This window comes from Anopheles gambiae, chromosome 3 (genome assembly GCF_943734735.2).
Source record: "Anopheles gambiae chromosome 3, idAnoGambNW_F1_1, whole genome shotgun sequence".
Taxonomy (NCBI): domain Eukaryota; kingdom Metazoa; phylum Arthropoda; class Insecta; order Diptera; family Culicidae; genus Anopheles; species Anopheles gambiae.
The window spans coordinates 28,105,809-28,117,563 of record NC_064602.1 but is presented as its reverse complement, the minus strand read 5'-3'; positions in this window follow the sequence as shown (position 1 = coordinate 28,117,563).

Genomic DNA, 11,755 nt, shown 5'->3' with positions numbered 1-11,755 from the left:
GAAATTGTTAAAATATCAATCTAAAAATCATTGTTACATTAGCACTGAAATTGTGTTGAAAAATGAAAATACTTATTCACTCAGAAAAAAAACTCCATTTTCATGTATAATATATGTATTTAAATATATTATAGAGCATATATATTTAAATTGATTCCAGAATTTACTTTTAATTGGTTTCAATTTCACAAAAAAAATCTTTATAAAAAAAATATGCCATGCTCTGTTATTAAAAACGCCACGTTTTTCCACAAGCATTTTATATGAAAAAGCATAAAAAGTGTTAATTAAACGAGCAAAAATGCATTGCTCCTTGGAACCAACCGAGCCAACAACCAACAGTCAGTTCATCCTGCATGCCGATGCAAAACACTGGAACTACGCTACGCTCCAAATATTCCCCTTTGCCGCATTTTTATCGCCGAGCCGATCCTGGCATTATCTGTGCCTCCTGTGCGCCATGCATGAAGCGTTCGGTATGAGGCAAAGCGAAAGAAACTGTATTGCGTACCTCATCGTAGCATATTGTGAAAAGTACATATACACACACTTGAGAGAGATAGATAGATAGATAGAGAGAGAGAGAGAGAGAGAGAGAGAGAGAGAGAGAGAGAGATAGAGAGAGAAAGTGGAAAAAGAAACAACAGAAACGACGCCAGCAAGGTCAGAAGGTTAGGAGTCACGTCATCGACCCACCCCAGCCCTGAATTCCGGAGCTCGCATTCCGGGTCATCTTCTCGGGCGTTGGCAGCCGGTGAAGTGCGAGTACGTGCGCCAACTAGCATGAAAGCACTACAGCCACACACGCACACATACCCACAGGCTGTCATATAGGTTGCAGCAGTCTTAGTCCCAGCAGCAGCAATGGAAATAAGCCTGCAGCAAACCCTGCCAGCAAAAAGGGGTGGCGCATCACATCATCACCCGATTAAGGCGCCCTCCTCAGCTGTACTGCTGAAATCTACATCCCCCCCCCCCCCCCCCACCTCCCTCAGCTCCATAACTTGCATGACAGCTCAGCTGACTCTTGGTTTGCACCCATCGTTTGGCACCCGTTCCAGTGTGACCGGGGGTTCGGGATACAAACGGCAAACGGGGCGGGGGGCAATGTGTACAGCGTGCTTTAACCTTCGGGCGGCTTTTGCTAGGGGGTTTTTGGAACGCGTCCCAACTTTTAATATAAATAATCGTTTCCACTTGGGCGTTCCGCATAGCGCAGAGCGGGCGGAAGCGTTTCTGTGCAACTGCGGCGAGGCAGCCCACCGGATGTACGGAGACGCCGCCGAAGCGCACAGACTGACGACGACCCGAACCGCAGGCGTCGGTCTGGTTCTTCGTTTTCGCCTTCATTTTCCACTGCCACAGTGTGTTGGTGTGTGTGTGAGTGTGTGTCTGTTGCAAATGCGACCATAAGCGACAAGCGGGGTGGATCAATATTTATGATGTACACGCTTCTACGTAAAGCCTTCGTGCCATTCGTGGCCTAGCGACTCTCCAAATGACGCTCGAGTGACGACGCCCGTTTCGATCGGCAAGGTTCCGCGTCCTGGGACTGTGTTGGCAATAATATCGATATCACAGTTTGGTGTCCTCAATGCAGCCTGGCAGTAGTGCAAAAAATGTGAGGAGCTTTTAAAGCGTTTTTTGTTTTCTTTTTTTGGTTTGCTTTTACTCGATTTGCCGTCCGTTTTCTACCAGCGACCTGAAACGGCTTCAATTTGACCCGATAAATTCCCTCCCGCGTAAATGGCAGCAGCAAAATGCGTTGCCAGGCTAACCAAGGGCACACAGCGCTGGCAGATCGTTTGTCGTTTCATTTGCCCAAAATAATATTCTCACGACCTACATTGCGCGGTACTCGGCACAACAACCGGGACTTTGCCACACATTCAATCACCGTCAGTCGGGTTGTGGTGAAGCAAAATATATACGCCGTGTTCTCATTTGCTGGTTTCCTTTATTTTCCAACGATGGAACGAATTCAATGTGAGTATTTTATTTGTTTCCCATCGTCGTACTACCTGCCTGCCGGGTGCCGTGGTTCCACGGTCCTTCATAAAAGTGGGACAATTTGTTTGCTCATATTTCAAACGGAAAAGCGCTCTCAAAAATAAAAAATAAAACTCAAACATTCCGTGCGACTGTGCGACTGTTGAAATGCTCGTGTTCGATGAATATTTTGTGACGAAGCAATTTGAGATCACACGCGCGTGTGTGTGTTGGTTATATTATTGCACGATGTATCTTCGAACGTGCCCTGTTCGGTAAAAAAATCCCTTTAACCTTTGGGCCGTTGTCCGGCCGGCTTGACTGGCGTTATTAATTGCTTTGTGTATTTTGAAAGCATTTTTTAAATGATGAGCTTTCATCGTAAGTTTAGTTTTGCTTGTTTGCCATTTTGCATAAAGCTGGTAGATAATTGGTGTGTGCTTGTTTTTTCCAAAAACAATAAATTGTATAACATTGCGCAGGATTACAAAGGATCACCCGGGATTCAGCGAAAGTGGTTTCATATTCAACATCAATTATTAAGTGAACTGTGTCGTATTCCAAGGTTTATCATGCTGCCCTAGATTCTTCGCTCGAATTACATGTCATTTCTCTTTTTTATGAATTCCATGATTTTTTTCCCCTCACATTCTTTTAAAAGGAGTGCCTCAAGAACCGAAACCGAACGATTTATTCGAATTCATTTGAAAGAACGATCAACCTTCGTTCATTTAACCAACGTTCATCGGTTCTTTGTTGATCATAATGTGCTTAATGGTTCACAAAAAAGGCCGTGCGATAGTTCAAAATTAAGCACGTTCTGGGCCGCCAGGTCGTCCAATACATGTATTAACGTAAACCGTAATACCAGGAAGATCACAAAAAGCACTTCCTAGTAATCCAGGTCAATCATTTCCTGCAATACAACATACCTTCATCAATTGTAATGGAGGAAACAACCGCGATTTAAGTTCAGTTCATCTGAAAGAAATAACTACAGTGAAATCTCTCTAAGGTGAATCTTCAAGGGACTGTCAGCTTAGAGAGATATTCGTGTTGAGGAAAACTAATGAACGCGTTGCTATGAAGTATCCAAGAAGCTACGGGAAACGCATGGCATCCTTTAAACAATAGCTTTTATCAGTGCTGCCAAAATGGCAAGGGCATCACTAAATGTTCACCAACGAAAACAATGAGCATATCCGTGATAGCTTGATGCTCATCGTTGATATTCAATGAAAGTACGTCATGCGAAAGCTTGAGTCCAACGCAATATCCGACTAACAAGCTGAGCTTAATGTCGACGCAAGCATAATCAGGATTTTTTCTGACTGTGAAAAGACTTGACAAATACCCCTTTTTTAATCACCAACACTCATGACTGAAACGAAGCACATATCAGCTCACGTACACAACTGAAATGATCAGAGGTGAGACTCAGACAGTTGCTGGTCCAATCACATGCTTGGTGACATTTTATTTAGCACCTCACTCTTGGTCCCTCACTTGGTCGCGTGAGTGACATTTTCGGTCAGTGATAATCACGACCAAGAGTTGGTTGTACACAATGTCACCAAGCATGTGATGGTCGCAACAACTGTATGAGTCTCACCTCTGTTCATCACAGTAGAGCTCGTGACGATGATATGATTTTGTTTTAGTCGGAATTTGTCATGGCTATGTCAATGACATTTTGCACAACTGATCACAGTAAAAAAGTCATGACTTAGTGATTGACCATGGTCGCAAAAATGTCACGAAGCATGTATTGGTCACACCAATCGTTTTGAGTATCACCTCTGATTATCACAATCGAGTACGTGACGCTGACATGAATTTAGTTTCAGTCAGATTTGTTTTATGACATTGACAGTGACATTTTGCAACACTGACTGTCACCCAAAAATGCATCTTCAATGTTCAATTGATCATCAGCAATACATCGTAGGAAAAACCCATACATGTTTTAGAAACATTCAAAAATACTTGGAACGATTTCCTATAATTTCGGAAGACGTTAAAAAAAACCATCGCAAACCCTGCCACCAATTTCCGCCTATCGTAAGCCTAACTAATGAGATGAGATTATCTCACCTCAATACATCACTGGCTTTCATTGCGTGGAATGTAAATAAATTGGCGTTACAAAAGCTTTCCTACCGAAGTGATCGCTGCCTGCCTCTTCCGCTACCTAAACGACGCCTGATTAACACCATAAACCCCCGCAACACCCCACAATCTGGTGGACCAGTTCATCCTGAGTGCTACAGACGGGCGCCCTCCACATTGCGCGTGGCAACCGATGCCACCGATCAAAATGTGTATCAAAAGTTGTCTGCGTTGTTTACTGTAGTAGTAGCTGCAAGATAGCGCTTATTTTCCGCTACTTCAGCCGATTTGCTTTCATTTTGTGGAAAGACATCACACCGCCTTTGAGGGGACTGCCCCCCCCCCCCCCCTCACCGCTACTTCAGGGCTAAGATTTCATTCCCTGCCCGTGCGCGCCTCAAAATGGAAGTTAAACGGATGGATGGCCCGCCCACTCGAAGAAGGGATATGATTAATGAAATTTGATGACGTGCCATGTCAACTTTGTCATAAATGTCAGACCTTTCAGCCCTGCCTGGACACGCGGAAGCTGCCCGAGTATCTGCTTGTCCTGCCCACACCGTGCGGCAGCGCTCGTTGGGAAAAATCACAAATCAACCACCCCGACTGCTCTCCAAGCCTAGGAAAAACAAAACAAAAGCCCCAAAACGCACCAAAAAGTCGACGGACGTACGTGCTCGCGTGTGCTTTTGTTTGTGTTTCGTATCGTAGCCTTTCGCACTGGAAGCATCACCACCACAACCACCACCAAAACTCCAAGTGTGAGTGAAAGCTGCTCCTCCCTGGCAGTGATCTGTTTTACCGTTTTTACCGAACCAGCGAACCAAGTGAACCGGAACGAACAAAACCACTCTCACACGCGCACACGTTTGCGTGGGATGCGCACGGATGCGAACCCCGGCGCAGGGACGACCCCGGAGATACGGGAGCAAACGAAACGGGAAGACAAACGCGCCCAGCATTAACGAGACTCGCATTAAAACGAGGCGCAGGGGAGTGAGTTACAGAGGGAAAAGAGCAAAAGTGCCTACACTGCACAAGTGACAAACCTCCCTCTCCGGACAAAACAGACTCAGCAAGCTGAAAGAAAAACAAATCTCAACATCACTTAATCGGCCGGGCGGCTCCACTGATCCGGATGGGAAACTGGGGCAAGCGGCTTGCCTGCTGCCAAACGCCTTGCCTTCTCAGTGGCGTAAAACTTCACCCACGCTGGCTTCTTCTTCTCACACAGCCGCACCGCTTGCACCTCCCTCATTATGTTGTGTAATCATAAAGGAAAATTTATGTGACGACTTTATTATTTTGATTAATTATGTTTGTCTCGCTCTTCATGTGGAGCTGGAGCGTTCGGTTGCTTGCCTTGGTCCCCGGAAACGCTCCGGTCTGTGCGGTCTCGTCACACAAACAGACACGTGGTACACGCCAACAGGAGTGGGGGTTTGGGGCTCGTGATGATGGCAAATGGTCTTCGCCTTGGAGACACAGCAACAAAGTTGCTAAATCGAGCCCCGTGTGCTAACTTTCTGCGGTGCTAATGCCCCGAGATTTCCGTGCCTGTGTGTGTGTGTTTTTATGGAGAGTAAAAGGACGGGTGATTGGTGTGTTTGGGGTACAATTTTCTCGGAAAAACGGTTCACCTTTCCCACCCTGCTGTGTACCAATGTCGGTGGCGAAAGGCCCGTTCCCGTGCCCGATCGCGGTTGAAGCAGTTTAATCAGCAGCGACACCGTACTCTTCGAAGGATATGCGCAATCCGGCTTCCGTGTTGAGCGCTTCCTCTGTCTGATGGAAAACGAGTTTTAGAGAGCAATGGGGAAAAAAGCGAAAGGAAACCGTTCGCAAAGCACTAGCGAGAGAGCAGTTAATCAAGAAAGATGACAGCACCAATTGTTCACGATTGACGTGTACCGGAGGTTTTGGACCGGCTGTTAGCCATTTCCGTTTTTTCTTCTCGCTTCTCCTTCAAGCATCTCTTTTACATCACTGCCAGACACTTCACTGACGCGGAGGAAGCAAACGAGCTCAATCACCAGGACGAAGGCGAAGTCGGTCTGAGTAATGTTGCTAATTGAAAGTGAAAGCTGACAGGATGGCATTCCGGCTCGGCGGCGGCGGAACATGGTGAACTCCTTTTTCACCAGACAGCAGACCGATGGCGCCAACCGGTTTTCGGTCGTTAAAACTTCATTTACAGCATTGTTAGGTGTCGTCGTTCGGGCTCGCAAGCTTTGATGGTTGAGCTTTAGGCTAGGCGGTATTCGAGGGGCGGGAGGAGAGCTGGCTCGAGTGGAAGCGCATTAGCAAATTAGGCTGGCAAAAGACAATGGCAGCTCATTAGAGCGAATGTTGCCGAATGTTGCGTGTTAATTTTGATTTTGGTTCTATAAAGTGTGAAGCGTTCTCAGGATCATTAGGCCGAGCGGTCGTTTTTTTAAGTTTGGTGCAGGTGCTCCGGGGAGATCGTACGATTTTCGTACCACGGTTTGTTATCTTAGTCTGTAATCAGTGCTGTTTTTTTTAAATAGACTGTCAGAAGGTTTTACCACTTTTATTATCTCTTTGATTTCAACGCATTTGTAGGGTCGTTTTGATCTCATTTCTTATATAAAAATACGTTTCCATTGAAAAAAGGCGATTCGAATGGCGGAAGAAAAAAAACCAAGACCGATAAACTTCCCTTGAAAGCTAATTATTCAAGCTCATTTGCAACAATTAATCTACGATCTTAGGAGTTAGTTGTCCGGAATTTACGCCATGGCGGACGACGACAAGCGCTTGGTCATGTTTTCAAGTTCTTCCCTATTTTTTTATAAATCTGTCTTCAGTTTTTACCACAAAATTGTTGCAATAGAGCTTTTATATCGTCTTGGTCCAGACATTCTCGATGCGACGCAGCTGAGGGATGTTGGACCGTTTCGAGGACAAGTGTGTCATATCAAAATTTCGCCGAAATTCATTTGAAATGATCGCATCGAGTTGTGGCGTCAGTGCTTGCCGATGCCTGTGAACGTGATATACATCCATATGTTGGTATATGTTCCCCAGAGACTATTGCACTATTTGGCCGGTTGCATCGACCTCCCGGTCAAGGGAACGCAGCGATGTCTCCGCTTTTCGCTCGGTTTTCATTTTCAGCTGCTTTTAGAGTCTCAAGTTATTCAGGGTCATGAGCCATTTGGAATCGGGCTTTCTTCTGGTACTCTGATTATTGTCTAATAGTGCCAAGTTGTTTTAGACCCCGGAACAGACTTATCCAACATTCACAAATTGCCCTCCGTGCGGCCGTTTTATACGCTACGGGGTGCCGTTCTTTGATCGCGCACTCTTCTAAACGAAGTTGTTTGACTGTTATAACCATCACTGAGTTCAACTGATAGAGGTATCAAATTTTATTTGCTGACTCCTGGGATACTATAGTTGAAAATGAAACCAACGTTTCATTAGTTCGGGTGAAAATAAAATATCAAAAATGTTTGTCCATTATTTTTAATGCAAACGTTATTTCATCTTCAATTCACTTATTTTACTCAGGTTCTCTGATTTTTTTTTAATCTTACCTTTTCGGGTTGACAGTCACACTTTTCGACAGTTTTTAATTTAGTTAAAGAGACTGTTTCAGCGCTAGTTCCGAAATGCCTTAACGCGAGATTTGAATTGCAGTGAATTATACAAAAACTTTATTGGCGCGAATTTATCAGTGGCGTGTGTGTCTCCTACGTTCTGTTTCGCTATATGTTCAATTGACTACTGACCTTTCGCGATTCCTTTTCCTCTCTCTCTCTCTCTCTCTCTCTCTCTCTCTCTCTCTCGCTCTCTCTCTCTCTCTCTCTCTCTCGCCTCCCTTGCCAGCATCCTCTATCGCATATAAATTTCTCGTCTCTCCCGTTAATAACGTTTTATGGTAGCTTTGCGATCGTTGTCATCCGTGTTATCATTATATTACCACTTATCCACTTATCGATCCGAACGACCGATCGACCCTTTTGTCCCTCTCTGTTCTGCGTGAACAGAGACATTTAAAATATTGTGTTCAACTCATGTCTTAAACTGTCGGAAAAGCTACAAACTTGACTGATCCTTTGTAAAGGATTTTTAGCATTATGAAACGTTCTAAAGATGAAAAGCTCTACCGCTCATTAGGGAGATAGAAGAGAATGTATTCAACCACACAGATTAAATGCAAATTTGCCAGTTACTAAGAGAGACTGCAAACACGATACGAGAGAGTTCGTTTGAAAGTAATGAAATCTTTTGAGTAAGAAAAACATCGTTTATAAAGCAAAAAAAGAGAAAAAAAACTACGAAAATGTGTTTAATTGTGACAACCCAATTGTCGAGTTGTTGCATATTTCCCATTGATTATTTTGATATTGATGCCATTTTTTGCATGACTTATTGTAAGTAAAACTCATTTGAAAGTCATCAAAGGATTAGAAAATTATTAACATCTTTTCGATTATTAAATGTCAAACACAATACACAAAAAAAGCTCTGAGTATTACATGACAAGATCCCAGAAAATAACCCGATCACATCTTCCAAATAGAGCACGATAAGTTACTTTAAATTGATAATCCTCATCTGCCATCGTCAGCCTTCCGAAAAGGAGCTTAATGAGTTAAATAGATTTCCAAATGCTAAGCTGATTTGTGTGCTGTTCCGTTGGTGGTGGTGCACATTCCACTGCGGAGAATAAATCATCTACCATCCTTTACCTCTTACCTCATCCCAAACACACTTTAGCAAACAGTGGCTCGACACTAAATTTTAACTACTTCCCACAGCACCTACCACCCCCCCCCCCTCCACTCCTTCCCGTTTCATTTCCCAACGCGTGCCCGCGCCACCATCCCACTTTGCGGCCGTTGTTTTGCCCGCATTGCGTAACCGTGCGCCGCAAGCGACGAAATTGGATCATTATTTTTCGGCCAGGTGTTTGATTTATGGAGATGTCACCGCTACAAGATAATGCTCCGGGTGGTGAACCGGTGTTCACAGCGCTGTCAAAAGGGAGTGGAAAGAAAAGAGAGAAGCAAGCAAAAGAAAGAAAAAAGACACGCACAACTTCCTTCAGCAGATCACAGCCCAGGCGGTACGGTACGACGCATCAAAGTTGTCGAGTTTGACTAATGAGTGGCAATTTTGGCGACGCTAGAACAAACACACACACACACACACACACACACACACACACACACACACAACCAACGGGAAGCGGACAGCGGGAAAACGAGTTGACGGCAGGTGCTTTGTTTATCGCTTTCCGAACGTAAGGTTGTGTAGCGGGGTTCGCATGAGCGTGTGTGAGCGAAGAGATATGGCAAAAGTTTGTTCCGAATCAGGACATTTTTCAACCAACCTCACCGCCAAACAAAGATCTGCAAAAAAGGTGCGTGGTGGTTTGCAGAAGGGCAGAGGTGCTGACTGTGCCTGTCCAAGACGTTGTTTGACAATGGATGACTTAATTAGTGAGCAACTTCGGGCAGCAGCAAACGTTGCGTAGGTGCTGGTGGTGTTAGGTGGTGTTTGTGTTCGCTTGCGTCAACCGTTTGCGGTATGATGGCTCCCCTCCCCTGTGGGAGATACAGCATAACACAGCTGGCCGTGGAGACGTGAGAAGAGTTTCGCTTTTTTGTATGGTCGCTTTACACGCTCGGTTTTTGCCACTCGACTGGCTCCATCCATCACGTTCCGGGGCAGGGAAATTTTCTTGCTAGCTCAAACCCACGGGAACAGGTGCAATTAATATGCGTCACCTTTTGCAACCTTTCTCGGGGGCAGTTCTCATGACCTTCAGAGAATGGCTTTTTTTGGTTGCACAGAAACTGTCCCAACATTTATTTCAGAGCAACTGTTTATGCAAACAGACAATGGATGAATGAATGAAGAATGTACCAGAGAGGGAGAGCGCTAGCGCTCGCGCAAGTAATCTAAAACGCAAATTGCAGCACTAAATAAAGCACTAGCAAAAAGGATAAAACCGTTTGCGCTGAAATGAAAGCAACGGGTATAAGGAGATTTATAATTTCCCATTCCAACACAGATCAGCATTAAATCACGGCAAACAAACCAACAAGCAAGCAAGCAAGCAAACAGCAACTCCTCACCAAGCTTGGGGATGAAGTTGTGCCGATCCTGGGAGCTATTTCATCCAATATCATAATCCTTAATCCGACTCCGCTCCGTGTCCATTATGCTGTTGGGCTTTTCGTTTTTTGGCAGAGAAAAAAATTGGTCAACAACACGACGAAAATAGAAGAAAAAAATCCCTGCTCGCTCGGTAATCTGAGGTGACGTATCACGCCGAATCAGTGCTTTTTTGTTTGACAACCGCAAAACCTTCAGCCTGGAATGGAATGGAAGGAGAAAATAAACAATCACCAAACAATGTCCACAAACAAAAAAAGCAGCAGTAGTGTAACAATGACACCGACTTTGCTCAACAAGCTTTTGGTACGTTGTGTTTTTGGAAGGGAGGCGATTTTTTTGTGTGCTTTGAGTAAAAAGTTGCACGTGTCCGCCAAACCTCCCCTCCGGAGGTTTGGTTTATTTTGCTTTAGCTACCCCGCAACGCTATCTCAAATTTGTCCTCTCGCCAACTTTGCATACACTGCTTGTAATCCAAGTTGAAAATTCATAGAATACGTCGTGTTTTCTTTCCTTGGTCGTTTTCACTCGGTCGCTCGGTAAGGGATGCTGTACAAAGCTGTGTTCCTATTTTCTTGGAAGTCAACGGCCGAAAATAGATACAAAATACCCGAAACGCCAAACGCATGGGGAAGCCGCCCGGAGCCCAACTGTCATGCCAAACGCGTACATCTCGCGCGTTGAAATTCAATCACTGCTTCCCACACGAATATTTGCAGCGATTTGCCTGCGATGGTTTGTCGGAAATATTTGGACGCGTATCGAAGCTAATAGAAAGACAGCTAGGCAAAAGGCCGGGCACGGGCGTGAGAGTGTGTCGATTGCTGGGAAAACTTCCTAAACATGTCAGACTTCCAAAAACGAAAATAACAGTTTTGCAAATGACGAGTCAGTTGATGGATTTTACACGGTTGCTTTTAATATTAAATAATAGACACATTTTCCTGTCTTTGAATCACTTGTCATGATTTGACAGCTTTCAGCATTCACTGCCAAATTTGCAATAGACACGTGGCTACGCCACAGCCCAAATATTGGGGCCCTTCACGATTCTAGTCAGTTTTTTGTATGGAGTTTGACAGTTGGAGGCTAAAACCATGTAAACACTCCATGCAAAACCACACACAAAACTAGCCTGCAATTTTCAGTCTAGATTATTCTAGCCTCAAAGCTAGAAATAGATTCGAGTACCTGCTCGAAAAATCGCAAAACAAGGTGGTGTTTACATTTATTCCAAGGTGCATTAAAGAATCAAAGTGTATGAAGTCCAGGTGGTCTCATAGCATGTTTTTTGAAGACAAATTTGAATATCACTTTTTGACAGGATGGGTGAAAACTTTTTTTCAAACAAGCTTTCTGGAGGCTTAACGAATACTCAAAACACCCTTAAAATCTTCATTCAGAAATAGAAGCGATAAAAATCAGTCTGCTAAATTCATACACCTTGAGATAAGCCCACCTGTATATTGTACTCACTTAGATAGCTGCTCGAAAACTGCTATACAAT